This window comes from Lolium rigidum, chromosome 7 (genome assembly GCF_022539505.1).
Source record: "Lolium rigidum isolate FL_2022 chromosome 7, APGP_CSIRO_Lrig_0.1, whole genome shotgun sequence".
Lineage (NCBI taxonomy): Eukaryota > Viridiplantae > Streptophyta > Magnoliopsida > Poales > Poaceae > Lolium > Lolium rigidum.
This window is the reverse complement of record NC_061514.1, coordinates 180419307-180425365: the sequence shown is the minus strand read 5'-3', so window position 1 is coordinate 180425365 and position 6059 is coordinate 180419307.

Genomic DNA, 6059 nt, shown 5'->3' with positions numbered 1-6059 from the left:
TACCACTGAGAATTAACAAACAATAATTTTGACTTTTTTTGCAAAATTGCGTGGGAAAATCATCAAACTGGATTTCTGGTTGCATACGAACTCGAAAAAAAACGCATAATATATCAAAATGTTCCCACGAAAAATAAAATTGTGCTGGCTTCATCGCGCTGGAGGTGGTTTTGGTTGAAAAAATAAAATTGTGCTAGCTTTCGTTGGATTGCAGGCTCCGGTTTGTGGTTGTTCTGCTCGACACAATCTCCCATAGCTTGTAACGTGTCGATTTGAGATGCATTGCTTTGTTTAGTTTTATTTGGTAAAGTGTGATTTGGTTGGTGCTTGCTTATGTGCTTGTGATTTGTGGAACGGCGTATAATTCCTCCATGCTGGCTGGTTCAGTCCCCCGCGTTAGTGCATTCGTACAATCTGCAATGTTTGAAGGCATCGATCCTGTTAGCTGCATGCTGCTATCATCCTTCAGAATTCTCAAATTTTAGCTTTAATTAATTAGGTTTGATGTTGGACTTGCCATTGTGTTTTTGTGTTGCTCCTGGACTCTTCATGAACAGAACTAAATTATCCAATCCTGAGTGACATAACTTGGCCATGCCATTGGTTTTAACAAGCCACATGATACTATTGTTTCTGTTGTGTTCAGGCCACTGCATCGTGTGTTTCTGGCTGCATGAATCTGTTATACGGCCATCCGATTGTCCTCTTTGTGGTCGCACCATAACTCTGCTGGTACCTACCTTTTGAAGTTGGTTCCCTACTGCATGACCAGAAATCGCTCCTGTTGTGGACTGGATTGAGCAGTAGTACAATGGGCGTTTTGCTGGAGCTCCTCACAGCATGGTTCTGTTAAACCCGCCATACATTATTGGGTGTGCCTATGTCTGTTATCACCAGAATTTGACCGAGTCAGAGGTGGGCCGCGATCAAAAAGGACTTGAAGATATATATATAGAAGAAATACGTGAATCGGCCTCACATGCAAAGTTTGGGCTAGTTTGCCCTTGTATCTGTAACATATTAGATTACGTATCGGTTAAGAGTTAGAGTTTTACCCGTGCACGGTTAGGTGCACGCCCACGTTAGAAAGTCCGCTGGACTATAAATATGTATCTAGGGTTTATGAAAAAAACAACAACCAACGTTCAACACAAACAAATCTCGGCGCATCGCCAACTCCTTCGTCTCGAGGGTTTCTCCGGTAAGCACCATGCTGCCTAGATCGCATCTTGCGATCTAGGCAGCACAAGCCTACCCACGTTGTTCATGCGTTGCTCGTGCTGAAGCCTTTTTGATGGCGAGCAACGTAGTTATCTTAGATGTGTTAGGGTTTGCATTGTTCTTCGTATCATATGTTATCGTGGTGCAACCCTTATACATCTAGCCGCCCTTACACCTATCTTAGGTGTAGGGGCGGCACCCCGCTTGATCATAGTTTAGTAGATCTGATCCGTTACGGTTCCTTGTTCTGCAAGGATTAATTTAACATCTGCAATAGTTAGGCCTTACAAAGGGTTGGAGGATCCAGCGGCGTGTAGGGTGAAGTTTGCTAGCCCTAGACAGGATGTTCCGGGGATCAACCTCGTGTTGGTTTTTAGGCCTTGTCTAGGATCGGCTTACGGTCACCGTGCGCGAGCGCGAGGCCCAATCGTGAGTAGGATGTTCCGATTATGCGGTGAAAACCCTAAATCGTCGTAGATCTCATTAGCTTTATCTTGATCAAGCAGGACCACTATATATTCGGACACCTTGTACGAATCATGGGTGGATCGGCTCTTTAAGCCGATTCACAGGATAACCTGAGAGCCGATCGAGGCTCGTATTTAATGTTTACGTGTATGCCATGCAGGAAACTAAGCGAGGCATCATCCAACACCTTCCTGACCAGGTATAGGTCAGGTGGCACGCCCTTGCGATAGCATCGGACGTGTGACCAGGAGGCTTTGCGGGCCGTCGCTCTGAGGGACTGGGGCCAGCCGCAGCCTAGTTGTTCCCGGCTCTACTGTGTTGCCAGTCGCTGCCCGCCGGTGGGTTTCTGACGCCAACACATTCTGGCACGCCCGGTGGGACTACCTTCGACATCCACCACATCGCCATCTACATCCGAGATGGCGGAAAGCACTCCGGTCAAGTACGAGGATCTGCCTGATGAGCTCAAGAAGAAACATGACGAGATCAAGGCAACCCTCGAAGCCGAACTCATCGGCTCTTTCCACCGAACCCGCTCCCATGGCGTCGGTGGAAGGGGTTCACACCTGAAGGCGCACTCGATGGAGTGGACCTGTCCGCCCCGTCGAAGAACGCACCAGGTCGCTGCGTCGGAAATCAACTACATGGTGGCTCATTCGCTGCACCGCCGCTCCGAGAGCCTGGTGAACACTTTGGAGCGTGTCGCTCGCGCGTGGTCCAGGAAATCATGAGCCACCGGTATTCTCCGTCGGGACCAGCTGCGGGGACTTTCAAAGGAGAGATGCCACTCCGGTCCCATCCTCCGCTGCCGTTCGCATGGGCAGCACCGGAACTGCCGAACTCATCGGCATACGTCGTCTACAAGATTGGTGGTGATCCTAGTGACTACCAATTCCTACTTGAGGCACCCAAGGAGATCCCGCACGGATACGCGTGCGCATACGTACTGGACTGCAATACCTGGGCACTCTCGAACCAGGTTGCAACAGCAGGGGCCTCTGGAACAGCAGGAGGAACGTCAGGAGCAGATCTTGAGAAGCAAACGTGGCTAGCTAAGTACGCCACTCCGACAAACCTCCAGAGCCCAGCTCCTGCAGTTGGCTCAGAACTGGAAAAGCAAGCATGGCTGGTCAAGTATGCCACCCCGGCGAATCTTCAGGGTTCGACACCTTCAGCCATCACCGCGGATCAGATTTGTGCAATTCTGAAAGATCAGTTCGGCATGATGCCGAAAAGGAAGACGTTCGGCTATACCAAGCCGTACCCCAACGACTACGAACTGATCCCGCTACCACCCAAATATCGGCTCCCGGACTTCACAAAGTTTAGTGGATCGGATGGTTCCAGCTCCATCGAGCATGTGAGCCGATATTTGACACAGCTGGGCACGATCTCGAGCATCGGACGAGTTGCGTGTGAGGTTCTTCGCACGGTCCCTCACAGGATCGGCTTTCGGGTGGTACACATCGCTGCCACCGAACTCCATCCGGACTTGGAAGCGGTTGGAAGAGCAGTTCCATGAACGGTATCACTCGGAGGCTTCCGAGGCTGGCATTGCCGATCTAGCACAAGTACGACGTAGCGCGGGGAGACGAGTATCGAGTACATCCAGCGCTCCAGGACCATTAGGAACCGATGCTTTTCGGTTCACGTAAGTGAAAAAGAAGCGATCGAGTTGGCGGTGGTGGGTCTCTCATCATCGATCAAGGACGTGGCCTCCCAAGCGAGACTACCCTTCATTAGCGCACATGGTGCAGAAGCTGTCAGCATATGAACAGCGCCACCCAGATGTTTACCAGGACAAATTCAAGCGTGCGGTGACCCTGGTTGAGGCAGACGAGGATGAAGGTGCTGCGGGAGATCGAGAGGTAGCAGTGGCTGAATGGACTCGAGCGGCAGGCCCCGTGTCCTGCAAATGGGTAAAGCCACAAGGCCCTCCAAAAGGGTTCGACTTCGACGTGACCAAAACTGAGCAGATTTTCGATTTCTTACTCACGGAGAAGCATATAAAGGTACCCGAAGGCCACAAGATCCCCACGGCGCAAGAGCTGAACGGAAAGCCATACTGCAAGTGGCATAACACGTTCACCCACACCACCAACGACTGCAGGGTGTGGCGGCAGCAGATCCAAATGGCGATAGAAAATGGACGGCTAATTTTCAACCAGTACACCATGAAAGTCGACACACACCCCTTCCCCGCCGTGAACATGGTGGAGTATACTTACCATGGAGGGTGCCAGCCAGGTCTCTCGTGCAATATCAACATGGTAGGGCTTGGGAACCACTCTGGTAAGGACGGAGATGAGGGCAGCTGCTCTCATAGCAAAGATACAGAGGAAGCCGCTCCACGCGATCGGCTCCGCCAAGACGGCAAGCGCTACGTCACGAGAGGAGAAGTGAAGAACTTAAGATATCAGCGACCTCTCTCTGATCACCTCCTCAACAAGTATGTAAGTCGGTATGACCAGCGCCGGCGATACGGCGATGATGATGAAAGAGATCGTCTGGCCAGAGAAGCCAGAAGACATCGTCGGCATGATCGCGATGAGGAGGAGTACGAGCGCCGTGCCAAGGAAAAGTCAGGGGAGCAAGACGACGTGGATAGGCACTGGGACTGCCCCTACTTCAGACACTGCTGGGATTCAGGAATGAGCCAATTGCCCACAATCGGCAATTGCCCAGAATGCAACCAGAAGAAGAAGGAGACAGCCAAAGTGTCCGTGTTCAAGCGTCTAGGGCCTCTCCCGCCACAAAGCAAACGTGCTGAGTCCCCTCGGTTAGAAGATCTCGAGGATTCAGAAGACGAGGGGGAAGAAGAAGACAGGTACCACCGGCCAAGGTGGTGCCCTGATGGGCTCAGCCGTTCCCAAAAGCGCAGGGTTCAGCGATTGCGCGGCCTGGAGGAAGCCGAAAGGCTATACTTGCATACACTGAGGAAGGCACGACCTGATCTGGCTGCGAAAGTTCAGCGAACCCTGTATGAAGAGGGTCGTCCACGGAAAATGGAGTGGCGCCCCAAGCAAAGGAAAGCCGATGATGAAACATCGGCTGGCACAAACATGGTGCTCGTCCTTCCGACGAAGCTTAGTGCTCCACGATTACACGATGCACTCGAGGTGGACGACAGCAAGCGCACCAACATGATAAAGTCAGAGATTGGGCTGGTTTTATCCACCGGCCTGACCGAGTAGCAAGAACAAACCAATGAGCAAGCATGGCGAGGCTGACCCCTGTTGATCGGCCCCAAAAGTTTATGGAGGGACATTACAAAACCTTCATCGAGCAAGCAACGTGGAGGCCGATTCCAGCAATCGGCCAAAATTATCCTCACCATCCATTCTGCCTGGGTTCAGCATTTAATCCAACAGGGGATACCTGAAGAGCCGATACCATCAATTCTCTTGACAGAATCGGCTCGGGGGGGCACCTAGGTGGATGAAACACTAGGATATGAAGTAGGAGTATCTTGCAAACGACCAGCAGCCCGAGATATTCCTTGATGATGGGTATTGAAGTATGGGGGCCGACACATAAATCGGCCGATAAATTCGAAATTTTTTAAGCACAGCCGATGCATGGCCATCGACTCGAGAGGTATAAATGTGATAATCAGAGGGTCAATGGAGCAGGAAGTGGATCCTCTCTTCAAGGATCTCCGGGTTCTCTTTGCGAGTATTCGTGTCCGCGGTATCGGCTGGGGCAGTTTGAGGATCATGACCCTGACCAATACCAAGAACAGCATGGACGTGCAGATCAGGTTAAGGATGGATTGCATCAAATCTGCCAAAGGAAAGGAGCCGATCTGACCAGCAAGGCGCAAGAAGTAGACTGGAGAAGCTTGGGGGGGCAGCTCACCCTGAAGGTTCTCTGCTCTGGGGAGCCGATGTTGTTAAAATCGGCTGGCTACGTCATGATCTGAGGCCAATGCCGGCACATTTGGCTGATTCGCCTTGACTAAGGCTCGGGGGGCAGCTCGCCCTAAAGATCCTTGCTCTGGGGAGCCGATTTGGTTGGAATCGGCTAGCCCTACATCGCAACTGGTCTGGAGAGTGGTGTTTTTTACGGAGTCATCAGTTTGAGCATCCAAGACAGTTCCGGGGCTCCGTTAAAGACGCTCGCTCAAGATCAAGTCGCCAGCCTACCAAGATCGGCTGTGCCATCGTCATCGGCAGAGCTGGCTAGCTTGGAGGGATGACTGAATTGGCCTGTCTCGCAGATTATCGTGAGGGACTGATGCGTTGCTATCAGTCATTAGACATGGATTAGGCCAACAGTCGGCAAAGTCAGATGAGGAAAAATCGGCTAAATCAGCATGAAAGAAATCGGCGAAATCAAGTTAAGGGAAATTCTTCATTAAATATTGGGAT